The following is a 21,342-nucleotide window of genomic DNA, read 5'->3' on the forward strand; positions in this document are numbered from 1 at the left end:
TGGGAGAGCCATTGCAGCCTTCTTTTTATGTTGCTATGCAGTCCAGGCTGGCCTTGGACTCACAGAGATCCATGTGACTCTTCCTCCCAAGTGCTGGGATTGTAGGTGTGCTCACCCATGTTCAGTTTACTGCAGCTGTGTGAGACTGTGGAGACTGGGGTTTTCTGAGGGCAAATAGCATATAAGCAGTCTTAGGCTTCACCAGATGGCAGGACAGAAAGGAGGTGCACAGATACTATATGTGTTGCCTTTGGGCTTTATCACAGGACTGTGGGATACTTGTGTCCAGTTATAACAGGGGAGTAACTCAAGGATCTTATCGGTGTGCTTCTCAGATTCTCTAGGTTTGCTAGTGAGAGTCACCACTTGCCACAACCTCATTGACTTAGCAAGTTCCATGACAGGCAGGTCTACATAGAGAGACCCTTATCAAAAACAAAACCAGGGGATGGAGGGATGGCTCAGCAGTTAAAAGACGGCTGCTCTTCCAGAGTTCCTGAGTTCAATTCCCAGCAGCCACATGGTGACTCCCAACTATCTGTGCTGCCTTCCTCTGATGTGTCTGAAGACAGTGATAGTGTAGTCATGTCATGAAATAAATAAACCTTTAAAAGGAAGCTAAAATTTAATTAGAAACAAAACACCTTCATTGGGAAAGAGATAGATGTCCATGACTAATGAAAGGAAAAAGAGTGAAGGGCTGTGAAGAAGGTTTAATGGGCAGAGTGCTCCTATGTGTCATTGGGGACATGAGTTCAACTCTCAGAACCCATGTAAAGCCACACTTGTTAGGATGTACCTATAGTCATAATATTCGTATCAAGAGATGGGAGGAGACAGGTAAATTCCCAGACATTTGTAGGCCAACTACCCTGGAAGTCCACAATGTCAGAGTGCCAGAGAGCTGTCTTAAATGATGACTGAGGATTGTCCTGTGATCTCCATGCACACTGTTCTATGTGCATACCCACTCTCCTACATACACTCAAACTCCCAACAGCAGCCACACAGCTAAAAGGGAGAGGAATGGCAAGCAGTATAAAGACAAAGGATGAACTCCACCAGTTATAATGGACATACATCACAATACCACAACTCTTATTCTGTATAAGAGTGGTAAAAATTGAGAAGACTCATTGAACAGAGCACAAATGCTGGTGAGCAGGCTGAGGGACTGAAAGTCATACCAACAGTACACATAGGTCAGTGTGTAAGGTTGACAAGCATGAAGCCATTGCTCTGTTCATCTGTTTCCTGATGTGACATGACAACACCTATGGGTTCCTAAGGAAGGCAGCTGCTCCTTAGGAAGACCAAATGTCATGCCCAGGGACAAGGCTCTCACAGGCAAACCAATGACTTCTGAGTAAACAGACCATCTCCACCTTTTAATACCCAAGCCAGTATTTTTTCCAAAATACAATCTCAGGACAAGTCATGGTCCTGAATCTAAAACCTGTCAGGATTATTCAAACAAATAAATCTTAGAATTGTTTGCTGTGCCCATGGAATCCTCAAGGAAAGGGTGAGGCCTCGTCCTCATGTTTTTCTGTCTCACACTCAACACTGGTCTCTTACATAGTTCTGTGTGGCATGACATGTTCCTTCTCTTGGGACATATAACTACTATGTTCCTTCATTGTTGACCTGTAGCATCATGTCTAGAAGGTATAGTCTCAGATGTAGAAATGAGACATGCAGGCCTTGATGTCTGGATGTTGACACATAGAAGAGAGGAACAGGTGAATGCTCAAAGCAGATTTATTTGCAATATCCCATTACAAATGAGGGAGTGATGGAAAAAAATGAACGTCACATCTTCCCTGTCAGTCACCCATGCTTGTTCCTTTAGCTCCAGCTGGACAGGTAGGTGATTCCTTGAAGGTACAAGACCTACTCAGAAGACAATGCAGCAGCACAAGGTGACCCATCCCCACCCTAACATTGCATAGGACAAGAAAGTAGTAATGGTAAAGGATCTTAAATGGTTGGGGGTGCAGTTCAATAATAGAATACTTGTCTAGGACATACTGAAGAGACAGAGAGGTTAGCTTAATAGTTTCTGAAACCAGGCATGGCAAATATGTCTGTGGCAGGGGATTGGCAGCATGTGGCAGAAGGACAATTCCAGAGTGTGTTCCTGCCAGGATGAAGATTTGCCTGGTATGATGTCTGGATTGTGGGCAGAGTCATATCCTGCATCATTCCCTGGCAGGCTTCTGAGTCCTAGGTTGAGGAATCCATGATGATAAAGGTAGCCCATGGTCTACAGCACTTATGCTTGAAATCCAAGAAGGAAGTAGAATCTATGGATGAACCCAAGAAGCAAAGTTGTTCCTGTAAGAAGGGATAGAGGCCAGCCCAGGAAGCAGGAGAAGCAAGATGGTCTGCCAGGACAGAATCCTCCAGCATCACACCATGGTACAGAGTTTCTATCTCTCATCCAGAAGCCTTCAGAAGTGCACAGACACATGCTGAAAGGTCACACTGCCCTACCAGGAGGAAAATAAAAACAGTGTCCTTCAGCAGGCTCTCTAACCCTAGTTTATCCAAAATGTCCCAAAGCAGGTAGCTGCCCCAACCCCCACCATGTTTTAGCTTACTTCACTGGTGAGTATGTGACTGGTGAGAGGCTGCCCTGCTCTATCTTCTGTTGGTCATCCTATCGCCCACCTCCAGGAAGTCACACGAGCAGATAAATGTCATCTTAAGCTCTGGGCCTGGCCTGAAGGCCCATTCCCACTCCCTGCCTTACACTCATTCCCTTTATGCTTCTCCTGTTCTCACACAGACCCAAGCCTGCTTTTGTCTCTTGGTCCTTGGAATATCATTTTACACTCCTTCAAGAACATCATTCACAGATCAACTCTCTCCTGTTTTTCTCCTCTCCCATGCTATAGCAACCCCGTGGCTCACAGCAAAGGCATTCTGAGTACTCAGACATGTAGCCATGAAGGCCATCCTGTTCTGGCTCTCAGTACGTGGGGAAGCTTTGCCTTATTGCTAGCTTCAACCTCAGCCATCTACATGTACTTGTAGCTGGTACCTACGTGTCTTCCAACTCTACTGCACAGGCTATCTGTTAATATCTCAGCATTCAAAGCCTATAGGCATAATGCTTTTTGCACTCTACAAAGCTTGCAATTGTGTTATTCAATGATGAGCTCATCTCTCTGCTCCCATATCTGGTTGTAAACCAGACCTGGCATTGTAATGCTTATTCTAAGTATCTTCTGTTTCAATTTTGTATAAACTTTGCTTCCCATTTATTCTTTGATTTTTTAATAAAAACTGATGCACCAATGGTTGAACAGAATACAAAATAGGGCTGCACTGCCACCAGCCAGGGGAGGGGAAGAGAGAAGATATAGAGAATTCAGCTACCAGGAGAGGGTCTTAAGGATACACCATGGAAAAACACCTGGAGCAGAGACAGCCAGATCAATAGTAAAATATAAGTATCTCAGGGATTGTCACTGGGAGGTAGTCAGGTTACCTTAGAGGATTAGAACGGATCAATGACTGCACAAATATTCTGTTATAATGCTTGATTAAATAACTAGAATAGTCTCTGTCTCATTTATTTGGAAGCTAGCCCAGACCAACAAGAAACAGCTATTGTAAAAATTGCATTAACAAAAGCCCAGCTTCCATAGTCCCGTAGTCTTCAGTAATTCTCTTATTTATCCATCAGCTTATCTACCAGCCCAAGTGCAGATCTCTATGTCCCAACCAGGGTCAACACAACATTCTGGGCAATGTTTGCAGTTATAGGGTCCCGCCTCACAGTCAGTCACCTACTTCACAATTAGTCACCTGCCTCACAGTCACTAACCTTTCCATTGTTCTGATTTCATACCATCCCAGGAGCAGTGTCTTTTGGCAGTCTTGGCTAGCTACCAAACACAGTTCTAACCCATGAACATGACTAAACTTCATCTGCCTTTTGTGACAGCCATCTATTTCAACTGTCTTTAATCCCCTCAATGGACATTTACTACCAGCCTTATCTGTAGCTGCCTTAATATCTTTGTAACTTTTAGAATGTATTGTATTTCAGTTCACTAGCTTCCCTTAATCCTGATGGTAAGGAGGTTACAATCTTGTCCCTGCGGCTGCATCCTATATATCTTCCTGACCATGTAGTTTGGAAAAAGCATTGACTCATGACTCTCCTCTCATTTGTAGATATAAAATGCTAGAGAAATGCTGGGCAGTGGTGGCACACACCTTAAATCCCAGCACTTGGGAGGCAGAGGCAGAGGCAGAGGCAGAGGCAGAGGCAGAGGCAGAGGCAGAGGCAGAGGCAGAGGCAGAGGCAGAGGCAGAGGCAGAAGCAGAGGCAGGCAGATCTCTGAGTTTGAGGCCAGCCTTGTCTTCAGAGTAATTTCTAGGACAGCCAGGGATATACAGAGATACCCTGTCTCAAAAATACAAATAAAAATGCTGGAGAGATGGCTTAGTGGTTAAGGGTTTGGCTACTCTTCCAGGAGGCACAGTTCAATTCCCAGAGCCCATATCAAAGCTCATTCTGGTCTCTGGGGCCATTGAACATGTGCATAGACATATATACACAGGAGCAAAATACATACATCCATACAAAGTATAATAATAATAATAATAATAAATGTAACAGTAAAGGTCATGAAACTCCTTCCACAGTGGAGTTCTCTCTCACATTCAACTCTAAGTTCTATTTCTTTCTGAGCAAACTTTAGGGATAGTTTCTAATCCTGTCTAGAAAGGAGTCTCCTCAGCTCTGTATGATGCCACCAGCACCCTCAGAATCAAAGTCCATCTGCTCAACTGCCCAGTATCTCATCTCTTCTCAAGCAAATCTTCAAGCCTCTCCCATACTCAGGACTCCATGTAGAGAGAACTTCTTTGTTCCTCCTGGCACTTGGTGACAGAAACAGAAACCCCCTCCAGAAAGATTCCTTGGCCCTTAAAAAAGTGAGTGCGGTATGGGGATTGCTCATTACCATTTTTTTTCCAGGACTTACCTGCCTCGTGTTCATCAAAGCTTGTTGTATGGTGCTATGGGCCCTGATGCAAGATATATGGTATATATGCATGCATTTCAAGCCTGAGGTCCTCCTCCTTCTTTAGAGTGTTGGGATTATGATCATGTAGATGATACATGGCCTGAAAAGATACACATTTGAAAAGACTGAATGCAGGGGCTTGAGGGATGGCTCAGTGGTTAAGAGCATTGGCTGTTCTCCTGAGAACCTGGTTTTGATTCCCAGAACCCACTTTCTGACTCACAACCTTTTGATACTTCACTTCTGGGGGATCTGACACCCTCTTCTGGCCTCTGTAGGTGCCACTCACTAATGTGACACACACATAGGTGAGGCACCTATACACACAAAATAAAATAAATAAAAAAGCAGCCATTACCAAGGCACTAGCACATTTCCCCACAGATGTATACTAACCAGATGTCCAACCTCTCCTACCTATTGCTGGCTTTTTCAGAAGATTGTGGAATTTGCTAAAATAAAGATCCAGTCAGCATAATTTGGAAGAATAAAAATAGTCCCATCAACCTATTAACATACTACCTCATAAAAAATACACAGCTAGAAGTCACTGTGCTGTCAATAAGCCCTGCCATGGGCACCTGCCCCAGTCTCCCTGTGAAGCTCTTGCTGTGCCAAGTTAATGTGTGCTTCACTTTTTTTACAGCCTCAGTGGGGTGGTGGAGTCTCTTCTTTGAGACAAATGTGAAAAGACGACCTCCCTTGCTTCTCAGGCTGAGGCTGACTGTCCACTGACTAAAATTCTGAAGTTTGAATATTTTTTCATGATTTACAGATGTTTCTCCAGGACTCTGTTTCCTATCATTAAATAAATACAGTCATTATACTTTTAGTTATTAAATATTTCATAACCAAATTTTTAAGTTCATTGCTTAGTTTCTCCTTTCATTGTTTGCTTTTTGAGACAGGGTTTCTCTAAATCATGGCTGTCCTGGAGCTTGCTCTGTAGACCAGGCTGGACTTGAACTTAGAGACCTGAGCTTAGACTCTGGGAACCTTGGTACCATTCAAGTTACTATTATAAAAGATCCCTGGAGCTCACAGAAAAACAGACTGAAGATCCCGGAGCTAGCGTTGGAGGTGGTGATAATATGGTTGATGTGGATGTTGGGAACAGAACGATGGTCTTCTGCATTCATAACCTGTTGTGCTCTGAGCCCCCCACCCCTCCAGCAGAGCCGCAGCCATTCTGTTCTGTGCCTGCCAGCAATTTCCTATAATTGCTGTTGAAAGGATAGAAAATAATACAGCCTAACTCTAATGACCCCAAGAAATCAGGAGTTTAAAATGCTATCTCGTTTTGTTAGAAACTAGGTGATTTGCGGGCTCTGTCGTAAACTTATAAAAGCTGTCGCAATTTGGCACTCGGAGTCCATAGTCCACTAACCCTGCGTGGTGCACGGCTATGGAACCCAGAATTCTGGAAATAAAGAAATCCTCATGCTATTGCATCGAGACTGTTTCTCGCGAGTGATTTGGGTGTCACCTTCCAGGGTGTGGGGTGCTGGGGCACCCTCGGTTTTTGGGGTCTTACACTGTAACATGCCTGCCAGTCATTGACACAGAGAAGTGACTTGAACCAGAGCAGGATCCTGCTGACCACATCCCCTGTTATGTTCTGAATATTCGGAGGTTTGCTAATCTTAAGATTCCACAAAGCTTTACATAGGACCCATCAAGTCAATGTGGACTATTATGTCTAAAATATCTTGAGTCAGAGCTGACCGCCAGGCAGCAATTCCTGCACCTGCAAAAGAGCTCATTGTGGTTTGTGTGTGTGTGTGTGTGTGTGTGTGTGTGTGTGTGTGTGTGTGTGTGTGTTTTTAAAAGTTGATAGAAAAAGGTGTTCACTGTTATAGTTCAGATAATTCTGAACTGTATCCCTGGCCTTACCAGTATTAGTGTATTCATTCAAGAAACAATCCCTGTCTCGTTGAAATTAGTGTTCATGTGCTTTGTGGAGCGACTCTTAGACCACAACATTTGGTGTGTTGGCCAGGAAGGAAGCTCCCTACTCTCGAGCACACCTCAGATCCTGACAGTGAATGCCACCAAGCCAGGTGGACCATTTGTAAGGAGGGAAGACTTTTTTTAACCTTTGATTTTCAATATTCTTTGTTTACATTCAAAATTATTTTCCTGGGGACTTGGGGTGGCAGCGGTGGCAGCGGCAGCAGCAGCAGCAGCAGGAGCAGCTGGTCCAGCGGGAGGGCTATCAGCAGTGGAACCAAGGTGGCAGGGTCCAGGCAGGCCTTGCGCCCCGCTACCACTGACCTTCACTGGCCAGCCGAGCTGCAAGCAGTGGCAGATTTATAGCACAGAAGCTGCATCAGAACTCTGCCTCCCGCCAGTCAGTTATGAGAGTCTCCCCGCCATCTTGGATCTTAGGTACCAGGGAAATCAGACAGACTGAGGCACACAAACATAACCCAAGGCCAACATCGCGGGGGTCTAAGCCCGACAGGCATTGGCCTTCACCCAGGCCCAGGGCTGTTCAGGGGGCCATTGGTGTGCAAACCCGGCCAGGAGGTTGTTTGCCCAGCCCAGCGTGTGCTCCGCCATCTTGACTACAGGGCGCCAGAGAGTTCTAGCAGGCAAAGTCAGCTAAGAGTTATAGCCCGAGGCTAACATAGTGGAGGGGGGGTCTAAGATGGACAGGCCTTGGACTGACCCCAGGCCCTGGGCTGCTCGGTGGGCCATCTGTGTGCCAACCCGGCCAGGAGGTTGTTAGCCTAGCAGACTCTCCCGGCACTTTCAGGGAGCACACGCAAACTCCACCATCCTGGCCACCTGACAGAACCAATTAACAGTCATAGCCCAAGGGGAACTTTGCTCAGGCCTTAGCCTGCCAGGCTTTTGCCTAGACTCAGGGCCTCAGCAGCTAGGCTAGCCTTGTGTATACCAACTGGGTTGGGAGATAGGCTGCCCAGCAGAGTGACCAGCACTCAGAAAAGGTCCTGCAACATAGACCATCAGCACTCACTGAAGGAGCAAACGGGCACCGCCTGGTTCACACAGACAATCTGGGGCAAGACACACTAGGTCTGCAAGGGCACCCAAGAGGAGGACAGCACATCAGCAATCTATAACAGGGGAAACCCAGCCATCCGGTGTTGCAGAAATAGCTCTATAGCCTTACAAGAGGCACAAATACCAGAAATAACAAGAAAGCAAAGGGCAAACGCAGGAACACTACTAACAGAAATCTAGGCAATATGGCAGCATCTGAACCAAACTCTCCAACATCAGCAAGTCCTGGTTACACAAACACACCAGAAAAACAAGATTTGGATTTAAAAATCACTGTTCATGATGCTGCTAGAAGAACACAAAAAGGACATAAATGAATCTCTTAAAGAAATACAGGGGGACATGAATAAGCTAGAAACCCATATAATGGAAACACGAAAATCACTTAAAGAAATTCAGGAGACTAAGGCTCAAGAGCTAGAAGCCAATAAAGAAGAAACACAAAGAAAACTTAAAGAAATGCAGGAGAAAGTGAGTCAACCAGCAGAAATCATGAAAGAGGAAACACAAAAATATCTTAAAGAATTACAGGAAAACACAAACAAGCAAGTGAAGGAGCTAAGCAAAACCAACCAGGATCTAAAATCAGAAGTAGAAACAACTAAGAAATCACAAAGGGAGACAACTTTGGGGATAGAAAACCTTGGGAAGAAATCAGGGACCATAGATGCAAATATCAACAACAGAATACAAGAAATGGAAGAAAAAAATCTCAGATGCCTAAGATACCATAGAAGCCATTGACTCAACAGTCAGAGAAAATGCAAAATGCAAAAAGCTTGTAACCCAGAACATCCAGGAAATCGAGGAAACAATGAGAAGACCAAACCTAAGGATTATAGGTATAGATAAGAGTGAAGATTTACAACTTAAAGGGCCAGCAAATATCTTCGATAAAATTATGGAAGAAAACTTCCCTAACCTAAAGAGAGAGATGCCCATGAATATACAAGAAGCCTACAGAACTCCAAACAGAATGAACCAGAGCAGAAATACCTCCAGTCACATAATACTCAAAACCCCATATGTACTAAACAAAGAAAGAATATTGAAAACAGTAAGAGAAAAAGGCCAAGTAACATATAAAGGAAGACCTATCAGAATCACACCAGACTTCTCACCAGAGACCATGAAAGCTAGAAGATCCTGGGCAGATCTCATGCAGACTCTAAGAGAACACAAATGTCAGCCAAGACTACTATACCCAGCAAAACTCTCATTCACCATAGATGGAGAAACCAAGATATTCCATGACAAAACCAAATTTACACAATATCTTTCTACAAACCCAGGTCAGCAAACAATAATAGGAGGAAAACTCCAATAAAAGGAGGGAAATGACACCCTGGAAAAAGCAAGATAGTTACCTTCTTTCATCAAACCCAAAAGAAGATAACCACTCAAATATAAAAATAACATCGAAAATGACAGGAAGTAATAATCACTATTCCTTAATATCTCTTAACATCAGTGGACTCAACTCCCCAATAAAAAGACATAGACTAACAGAATGGATAAGCAAACAGGACCCCACATTTTGCTGCATACAGGAAACACACCTCAATGTCAAAGACAAAAACTACCTTAGAGTAAAAGACTGGAAGACAATTTTACAAGCCAATGGTTTCAGGAAACGAACCGGAGTAGCCATTGTAATCTCAGATAAAATTGACTTTCAACCTAAAGTCATCAAAAGAGATACAGAAGGACACTTCTTGCTGGTCAAAGGAAAAATCCACCAAGAAGAAATTTCAATTCTGAACATCTATGTGCTAAATGCAAGGGCATCCTCATTCATAAAAGAAACTTTACTAAAGCTCAAAGCACACATTGCACCTAACACAATAATTGTGGGTGACTTCATCACTCCACTCTCCTCAATGGACCGATCAGGAAAACAGAGACTAAACAGGGACACAATAAAACTAATTGAAGCTTTGGATCAATTGGACTTGACTGATATTTGTAGAACATTTCACCCTAAAACAAAAGAATATACCTTTTTCTCAGCACCTCATGGTACCTTCTCCAAAATTGACCATATAATTGGTCACAAGACAGACCTCAACATAAAAAGATTGAACTAATCCCATGCCTCCTATTGGATCACTATGGAGTAAGAGTGGTCTTCAACAGCAACAAAAACAACAAAAAGCCCACATACACATGGAGGCTGTACAATATTCTACTCAGTGACACCTTGGCCAAAGAAGAAATAAAGAAAGAAATCAGAGACTTTTTAGAATTTAATGAAAATGAAGGCACAACATAACCAAATCTTTGGGACACAATGAAAGCAATGCTAACAGGAAAACTCATAGCCCTGAGTGCCTCCAAAAAGAAAATGGAGAGTGAATACACTAGCAGCTTAATGACACACCTGAAAGCCCTGGAACAAAAAGAAGCCAATTCACCCAGGAGGAGTAGAAGACAGGAAATCATCAAGGAAACAAAGAGAACCATACAAAGAATCAACTAATCCCAGAGCTGGTTTTTTGAGAAAATCAACAAGATAGACAAACCCTTAGCCAGATTAACCAAAGGGCACAGAGAAATTATCCAAATTAACAAAATTTGAAATGAAAAGGGGGATATAACAACAGAAACTGAGTAAATTCAAAAAATCATCAGATCCTACTACAAAAGCCTATACTCAACACAACTGGAAAATCTGGAGGAAATGGACAATTTCCGAGACAGATACAAAATACCAAAATTAAATCAGGACCAAATAGATAATCTAAATAGTCCCATAACCCCTAAAGAAATATAAGGTTCATAGAAAGCCTTCCAACCAAAAAAAGCACAGGACCAGATGGCTTCAGGGCAGAATTCTATCAGACCTTCAAAGAAGACCTAACACCAATACTCTTCAAACTATTCCACAAAATAGAAACAGAAGAAACACTACCCAATTCCTTCTATGAAGCCACAATTATGCTGATACCAAAACCACACAAAGATCCAAAAAAGAAAGAGAACTTCAGACCAATTTCCCTTATGAACATCGATGCAAAAATACTCAATAAAAATCTTGCTAACCGAATCCAAGAACACATAAAAACGATCATCCACCATGATCAAGTAGGCCTCATCCCAGGGATGCAGGGTTGGTTCAATATATGGAAAGCCATCAATGCAATCCACTACATAAACAAACTCAAAGAAAAAAACCACATGGTCATTTCATTGGATGCTGAAAAAGCATTTGACAAAATTCAGCATCCTTTCATGCTAAAGGTCTTGGAAAGGACAGGAATTCAAGGCCCATATCTAAACATAGTAAAAGCAATATACAGCAAACCGGTAGCCAACATCAAACTTAATGGAGAGAAACTTGAAGCAATCCCACTAAATTCAGGGACTAGACAAGGCTGCTCTTTCTCTCCATACCTTTTCAATATAGTTCTTGAAGTCCTAGCTAGAGGAATTAGACAACATAAGGAGGTCAAATGGATACAAATTGGAAAGGAAGAAGTCAAACTATCACTATTTGCAGATGATATGATAGTATACTTAAGTGACCCAAAAAACTCTACTAGAGAACTCCTACAGCTGATAAACAACTTCAGCAAAGTGGATGGCTACAAAATCAACACAAGCAAATCAGTAACCTTTATATACTCAAAGGATAAGCATACTGAGAAAGAAATTAGGGAAATGACACCCTTCACAATAGCCACAAACAGCATAAAGTATCTCGAGGTGACTCTAACCAAACAAGTGAAAGACTTATATGACAAGAACTTCAGATCTCTGAAGAAGGAAATCGAAGAAGATCTCAGAAAATGGAAAAACCTTCCATGCTCATGGATTGGCAGGATTTATATAGTTAAAATGGCCATCTTGCCAAAGGCAATCTACAGATTCAGTGCTAACCCCATAATAATCCCAACCCAGTTCTTCATAGAGCTAGAAAGAACAATTCTCAAATTCATCTGGAATAACAAAAAACCCAGGATAGCTAAAACTATTCTCAACAGTAAAAGAACTTCAGGGGGATTCAATATCCCAGACCTCAAACTTTACTACAGAGCAATAGTGATAAAAACTGCATGGTATCGGTACAATGTCAGGCAATCGGATCAATGGAATAGAATTGAAGACTCAGAAATAAACCAACACACCTATGGTCACTTGAAACTTCTTGCTAGTCAAAGGAAAAAATCCACCAAGAAGAACTCTCAAGTCTGAACATTTATGCTCCAAATGCAAGGGCACTCTCATTCATTAAAGAAACTTTACTAAAGCTCAAAGCACACATTGCACTTAACACAATAGTTGTGGGTGACATCAACATCCTACTCTACTCAATGGACCGATCAGGAAAACAGAAACTAAACAGGGACACAGTGAAACTAATTGTAGCTTTGGACCAATTGTATTTAACACACACACACACACACACACACACACACACACACACACACACACACACTCACTCACACCTATATAACATTTCATCCTAAAGCAAAAAAAAAAAAAAAAAAAAATTACCTTTTTCTCAGCACGTCATGGTGCCTTCTCCAAAATCGATCATATAATTGGTCACAAGACAGACCTCAACAAATATAAGAAGATCAAAGTAATCCCATGCCTCCCATCAGATCACTATGGAATAAAAGTGGTCTTCAAATGCAACAAAAATGAGAAGGGGGGGCGGCTGTAGCAGTGGCAGTGGCATCAGCAGCTCGTCCAACAGAGAAGGCTACCACCAGTGGAATTAAGGTGACAGGGTCCAGGCAGGCCCTGCGCCCGCCACCACTGGCCACCACTGGTCAGCTGAGCTGTGAGTGGCAGCAGAGTTACAACGCTTTCCACTGCACTGAAGCCACATCAAATCTCTGCCTCCCGCCAGCCAGTTACGAGAGGCTCTCCCTCCTCTTGGCTCCTGGATGCCAGAGAGATCTGACAGCCCCAGGTACACTGAAATAGTCCGAGGCTAACATTGCTTGTGTCTAAGCCTGACAGGCACTGGCCTGCACCCAGGCCCTGGGCATCTCGGTGGGCCATCTGTGTGCCAACCTGGCCAGAGCATTGTTTACCCAGCAGACTGTCCTGGCACTTGCAGGGGGCGCATGCACCACCATCTTGACTACAGGACACCAGAGAGCTCTAACAGACAAAGCCAGTTAACAGACATAGCCTGAGTCTAACAGCTCAGGGGTCTAAGCCCAACAGGTGTTGGCCTGCACCCAGGTCCCGGGCTGCTTGGTGGGCCATCTGTGTGCCAACCTGGCCAGGACGTTGTTTACCCAGCAGACTGTCCGGGCACTTGCAGGGGGCACATGTACCACCATCTTGACTACGGGACACCAGCGGGCTCTAACAGACAAAGCCAGCCAGCAGACTTAGCCCGAGACAAACATCACTTGGGTCTAAGCATGACAGGTGTTGGCTTGCACCCAAGCCCTGGACAGTTCGGTGGACCATCTGTGTGCCAACCCGACAAGGACATTGTTTACCCAACAGACTGTCCGGCACTGGCAGAGGGCGCACACTGCCATCTTGACTATGGGACACCAGAGAGCTCTAACGGACAAAGCCACTTAACAGACATAGCCAGAGGCTAACAGTGTGGGGGTCTAAGCCCGACAAGCGTTGGCCTGCACCAAGGACCTGGGAAGTTCAGTGTGCCACCTATGTGCCAACCCAGCCAGGATGTTGTCTGCCCGGCAGACTGCCCAGCACTTGTAGGGGCATGCAGCACCATCTTGGCTACCTGACAGAACCAGTTAGCAGACATAGCCCAAGGCGAACATTACTCAGGCCTAAGCTTGTCAGGCCTTTGCCTGGACTCAGGGCCTGAGCAGCTAGGCTAGCTGTGTGTGCACCAACCCGGTTGGGGGATCAGCTGCCTGGCAGAGTGTTCAGCACTTGGAAAAGGTTGCAGCAGTATTCACCATCATCACTCCCTGAAGGAGCAAATGGGCATCACCTGGTTCACAGAGACAACCTGGGGCAAGGCACACTAGGGCTCCAAGGGCACCCAAGAGGAGGGCAGCACATCAGCAAGCTGTGTCAGGGGAAAGCCAGCCATCCAGGGTTGCAGAAATAGCCTTACAGTCTCACAGGAGTTTCAAACACCAGCCAGTGACAAGACTAACTAATGCCAGAGATAACAAGATGGCAAAAGGCAAATATTGGTACACTACTAACAGAAATCTAGGCAATATGGCAGCATCTGAACCAAACTCTCCAACCACAGCAAGTCCTGAATACACCAACACACAAGAAAAACAAGATTTGGATTTAAAATCACTGGTCGTGATGCTGCTAGAGGAACACAAAAAGGACATAAATGAATCTCTTAAAAAAATACAGGGGAACATGAATAAGTTAGAAACCCATTTAATGGAAACACAAAAATCACTTGAAGAAATTCAGGAGAATAAGGCTCAAGAGATAGAAGCCAATAAAGAAGAAATGCAAACAAAAAACAAAAAACAAAAACAAAAACAAAACAAAAAAATTAAAGAAATGCAGGAGAAAGTGAGTCAAATGGTAGAAGTCATGAAAGAGGAAACACCAAAGTCTCTTAAAGAATTAAAGGAAAACACAAACAAACAAATGAAGGAACGGAGCAAAACCATCCTGGATCTAAAAACAGAAGTAGAAAGAACTAAGAAATCACAAAGAGAGACAACTTTGGAGATAGAAAACCTTGGGAAGAAATCAGGGACCCTAGATGCAAATATGAACAACAGAATACAAGAGATGGAAGAAAAAATCTCAGATGCCTAAGATACCATAGAAGCCATTGACTCAACAGTCAGAGAAAATGCAAAATGCAAACAGCTTGTAACCCAGAACAGCCAGGAAATCCAGGACACAATGAGAAGACCAAACCTAAGGATTATAGGTATAGATGAGAGTGAAGATTTACAATTGAAAGGGCCAGCAAATATCTTCAACAAAATTATGGAAGAAAACTTCCCTAACCTAAAGAGAGAGATGCCCATGAATATACAAGAAGCCTATAGAACTCCAAACAGAGTGGACCAGAGCAGAAATACCTCCAGTCACATAATAATCAAAACCCAATATGTACCAAAGAAAGAATATTGAAGGCAGTAAGAGAAAAAGGCCAAGTAACATATAAAGGAAGACCTATCAGAATCACACCAGACTTCTCACTAGAGACTATGAAAGCTAGAAGATCCTAGGCAGATCTCATGTAGACTCTAAGAGAACACAAATGCCAGCCAAAACTACTATACCCAGCAAAACTCTCAATCACTATAGATGGAGAAACCAAGATATTCCATGACAAAGCCAAATTTACACAATATCTTTCCACAAACCCAGCTCTACAAAGAATAACAGGAGGAAAACTCCAGTACAAGGAGGGAAACTACACCCTGGGAAAAGCAAGATAGTAACCTTCTTTTAACAAACCCAAAAGAAGATAACCACTCAAATATAAAAATAACATCAAAAATGACAGGAAGTAATAATCACTATTTCTTATTTTCTCTTAACATCAATGGACTCAATTCCCCAATAAAAAGACATAGACTAACAGACTGGATAAGGAAACAGAACCCTACATTTTCCTGCATACAGGAAACACACCTCAGTGTCAAAGACAAAAAGTACCTTAAAGTAAAAGGCTGGAAGACAATTTTACAAGCCAATGATCTCAGGAAACGAGCCAGAGTAGCCATTCTAATATCAGATAAAATTGACTTTCACCCTAAAGTCTTAAAAAGACACATGGAAGGATACTTCTTGGTGGTCAAAGGAAAAATCCACCAAGAAGAACTCTCAATTCTGAATATCTATTCGCCAAATATAAGGGCACCCTCATTTGTTAAAGAAACTTTACTAAAGCTCAAAGCACACATTTGACCTAACACAATAATTGTGGATGACTTCAACACCCCACTCTCCTCAATGGACTGATCAGGAAAACAGAAACCAAACAGGGGGACACTGAAACTAATTGAAGTTCTGGACCAAAGGGATTTAACATGTGTGTGTGTGTGTGTGTGTGTGTGTGTGTGTGTGTGTGTGTGTGTGTGTGTGTTAAATATATATAAAACTTTTCATCCCAACGCAAAAGAATATACCTTTTTCTCAGCACATCATGGTACCTTCTCCAAAATTGGTCATTTAGTTGGACACAAGACAGACCTCAACACATATAAGATCGAAATAATCCCATGCCTCCTATCAGATCACTATGTAGTAAAAGTGGTCTTTAATAACAACAAAAACAACAGAAAGCCCACATACACATGGAAACTGAACAATACTCTACTCAATGATACCTTGGTCAAAGAAGAAATAAAGAAAAAAATCAAAGACTTTTTAGAATTTAAGGAAAATGAAGACACAATATACCCAAATTTATGGGACACAATGAAAGCAGTGCTAAGAGGAAAACTCATAGCTTTGAGTGCCTCCAAAAAGAAATTGGAGAGAGCATACACTAGAAGCTGAATGGCGCAACTGAAAGCCCTGGAACAAAAAGAAGCTAATTCACCCAGGAAGAGAAGAAGACAGGAAATCATCAAACTCAGGGCTGAAATCAATCAAGTAGAAACTAAGAGAACCATACAAAAAAATCAATAAAACCAGGAGCTGGTTCTTTGAAAAAATCAACAAGATAGGTAAACCCATAGCCAGACTAACTAAAGGGCACAGAGACAGTATACAAATTAACAAAATTAGAAATGAAGAGGGAGATATAACAACAGAAACTGAGGAAATTCAAAAATTTATCAGATCCTACTACAAAAGACTATACTCAACACAACTGGAGAATCTGGAGGAAGTGGACAATTTCTTAGACAGATAACAAATACCAAAATTAAATCAGGATCAAATAGACCATCTAAACAGACCCATAACCCCTAAAGAAATAGAAGGGGTCATAGAAAGTCTTCCAACCAAAAAAATTCTATTAGACCTTCAAAGAAGACTTAACACCCAAACTATTCCACCAAATAGAAACAGAAGGAACACTACCCAACTCGTACTATGAAGCCACAATTACGCTGATACTAAAACCACACAAAGATCCAACAAAGAAAGGTAATTTAAGGCTACTATGCCTTATGAGTATCAATGCAAAATACTCAATAAAATTCTTGCCCACTGAATCGAAGAACACATCAAAACAATCATCCACCATGATCAAGTAGGCTTCATCCCAGGGATTCAAGGATGGTTCAATATATGGAAATCCATCAATGCCATCCACTACATAAACAAAATCGAAGAAAAAAAAACACATGATCATTTCATTAGATGCTGAAAAAGCATTTGACAAAATTCAACATCGTTTCATGCTAAAAGTCTTGGAAAGAACAGGAATTGAAGGCCCGTATCTAAACATAATAAAAGCAATATACAGCAAACCATTAGCCAATATCAAACTAAATGGAGAGAAACTAGAAGCAATCCCACTAAAATCAGGTACTAGACAAGGCCGCTCTCTCTCTCTCCATATCTTTTCAATATAGTTCTTGAAGTCCTAGCTAGAGCAATTAGACAACATATGGAAGTCAAGGGATACAAATTGGAAATTAAGAAATCAAACTATCACTATTTGCAGATGATATGATAGTATACTTAAGTGACCCAAAACACTCTACCGGAGAACTACTACAGCTGATAAACAACTTCAGCAAAGTGGTTGTTTACAAAATCAACTCAAGCAAATCAGTAGTCTTTCTATACTCAAAGGATAAGCAGACTGAGAAAGAAATTAGGGAAATGACACCCTTCACAATAGCCACAAACAGCATAAAATATCTTTGGGTGACTATAACTAAACAAGTGAAAGACCTATACCACAAAAACTTCAGACCTCTGAAGAAGGAAATCGAAGAAGACCTCAGAAAATGGAAAAATCTTCCATGCTCATGGATTGGCAGGATTAGTATACTTAAAATGGCCATCTTGCCAAAAGCAATCTACAGATTCAATGCAATACGCATCAAAATCCCAACTCAGTTCTTCATAGAGTTAGAAAGAGCAATTCTCAAATTCATCTGGAATAACAAAAAACCCAGGATAGCTAAAACTATCCTCAACAGTAAAAGAACTTCTGGGGGAATCAGTATCCTGGACCTCAAACATTACTAGAGAGCAATAGTGATAAAAACTGCATGGTATTGGTACAATGTCAGGCAAGCAGATCAATGGAATAGGACTGAAGACCCAGAAATGAATCCACACACCTATGGTCACTTGATTTTCGACAAAGGAGCTGAAAACATCCAGTGGAAAAATGATAGCCTTTTCAGCAAATGGTGCTGGTTCAATTGGATGTCAGCATGCAGAAGAATGCAAATTGATTCATTCTTATCTCCCTGTACTAAGCTCAACTCCAAGTGGATCAAGGACCTCCACATAAAACCTGACATCCTGAAAATAATAGAAAATAAATTGGGAAAGACCCTTGAGGACATGGGCACAGGGGAAAAGTTCCTGAACAGAACACCAATAGCTTAGGCTCTATGATCAAGAATTGACAAATGCTCACCTTCATTAGTCATTAGGGAAATGCAAATCAAAACAACCCTGAGATTTCACCTCACACCAGTCAGAATGGCTAAGGTCAAAAACTCAGGGGACAGCAGGTATTGACGAGGATATGGAGAAAGAGGAACACTCCTCCATTTCTGGTGGGATTGCAAGATGGTACAACCACTTTGTAAATCAGTCTGGCGGTTCATCAGAAACCTGGACATGACACTTCCAGAGGATCTTGCTATACCTCTCCTGGGCATATACCGAGAGGATTCTCTGGCATTCAATAAGGACACCTGCTCTACTATGTTCATAGCAGCCTTATTTATAACAGCCAGAAGCTGTAAAGAACCCAGATGTCCCTAAATGGAGGAATGGATACAGAAAATGTGGTATATTTACACAATGGAATACTACTCAGCAATTAAAAACAATGAATTCATGAAATTCTTAGGCAAATGGTTCGAACTGGAAAATATCACCCTAAGAGGGGTAACACAATTAGAGAAGAATACACATGGGATGCAATCACTGATAAGTCGATATTAATTAGCCCAGAAACTCTGAATTCTCAAGACACAATTAGCATATCAAATAATACCCAAGAACAAGGAAAGAGAGAGCCCTCATTCTGAAAAGAGTTGATTCATCATTGTAAGGGAGTACCAGGACAGAGAAATGGGAGGGGTTGACTGGGAAATGGGTGGAGAGAAGAGGGCTCATGAGACCGATGGGGAGGGGGGAACTGGGAAAGGGGAAAGCTTTCGGAATATAAATAAAGAATATAGAAAATAAAAAAAACACTATTGCTCTGTAGTATTGCTTGAGGTCAGGGATACTGATTCCCCCAGAATGTCTTTTGTTGCTGAGAATAGTTTTAGCTATCCTGGGTTTTTTGTTATTCCAGATGAATTTGATAATTGCTCTTTCTAACTCTGTGAAGAATTGAGTTGGGATTTTGATGGGTATTGTGTTGAATCTGTATATTGCTTTTGGCAAAATGGCCATTTTAACTATATTAATTCTGCCGATCCATGAGCATGGGAGGTTTTCCCATTTTTTGAGGTCTTCTTCCATTTCCTTCTTCAGGGTTTTGAAGTTCTTGTCATACAGATCTTTCATATGTTTGGTAAGAGTCACCCCAAGATACTTTATACTGTTTGTGGCTATTGTGAAGGGGGTCATTTTCCTAATTTCTTTCTCAGCCTGCTTATCCTTTGAGTATAGGAAGGCCACTGATTTGCTTGAGTTGATTTTATAACCTGCCACTTTGCTGAAGTTGTTTATCAGCTGTAGGAGTTCTCTAGTGGAGTTTTTTGGGTCACTTAGGTAGAATATCATGTCATCTGCAAATAATGATAGTTTGACTTCTTCCTTTCAAATTTGTATCCCTTTGACCTCCTTATGTTGTCTAATTGCCAGAGCTAGTACCTCAAGTACAATATTGAAAAGATAAGGAGAAAGGGGGCAGCCCTGTCTAGTCCCTGATTTTAGTGGGATTGCTTCCAAGTTTTTCTCCATTTAGTTTGAGGCTGGCTACCGGTTTGCTGTATAGTGCTTTAATGATGTTTAGGTATGGGCCTTGAATTCCTGTTCTTTCCAAAACTTTAGGCATGAAAGGATGCTGAATTTTGTCAAATGCTTTTTCAGCATCCAATGAAATGACCATGTGGTTTTTTTCTTTGAGTTTGTTTATGTAGTGGATTGCATTGATGGATTTCCATATATTGAACCAACCCTGCATCCCTGGGATAAAGCCTACTTGTTCATGGTGGATGATCGTTTTGATGTGTTCTTGGATTCGGTTGGCAAGAATTTTATTGAGTATTTCTGCATCGATGTTCATAAGGGAGATTGGTCTGAAGTTTTCTTTCTTTGTTGGATCTTTGTGTGGTTTTGGTATCAGCATAATTGTGGCTTCATAGAAGGAATTGGGTAGGGTTCCTTCTGTTTCTATTTTGTGGAATAGTTTGAAGAGTATTTGTGTTAGCATGGTATTGGTACAGTGACAGGCAGGTAGATCAATGGAACAGGATTGAAGATCTAGGAATGAACCCACACACCTATGCCCACTTGATCCTCGACAAAGGGGCTGAAAACATCCAATGGAAAAAGATAGCCTTTTCAACAAATGGTGCTGGTTCAACAGGTGGTCAGCATGCAGAAGAATTCGAATTGATCCATCCTTGTCTCCTTGTACTAAGCTCAAATCCAAATGGATCAAGGGCCTCCACATAAAGCCAGATACTCTGAAGCTAATAGAAAAGAAACTGGGGAAGACCCTTGAGGACATTGGTACAGGGAGAAAGTTTCTGAACAGAACACCAAGAGCATATGCTCTAAGATCAAGAATTGACAAATGGGACCTCATAAAATTACAAAGCTTCTGTAAGGCAAAGGACACCATCAAAAGGATAAATCGGCAACCAACAAATTGGGAAAAGATCTTCACCAATCCTACATCAGATAGAGGGCTAATATCCAATATATATAAAGAACTCAAGAAGTTAGACTCCAGAAAACCAAACAACCCTATTAAAAAATGGGGTACAGAGTTAAACAAAGAATTCTCACCTGAAGAACTTCGGATGGCGGAGAAGCATCTTAAAAAATGCTCAACTTCATTAGTCATTAGGGAAATGCAAATCAAAACAACCCTGAGATTTTACCTTACACCAGTCAGAATGGCTAAGATTAAAAATTCAGGAGACAGCAGGTGTTGGCAAGGATGTGGAGAAAGAGGAACACTCCTCCACTGCTGGTGGGGTTGCAAATTGGTACAACT

Source organism: Apodemus sylvaticus, chromosome 1 (assembly GCF_947179515.1).
Source record: "Apodemus sylvaticus chromosome 1, mApoSyl1.1, whole genome shotgun sequence".
In the NCBI taxonomy this organism is placed as follows: Eukaryota; Metazoa; Chordata; class Mammalia; order Rodentia; family Muridae; genus Apodemus; species Apodemus sylvaticus.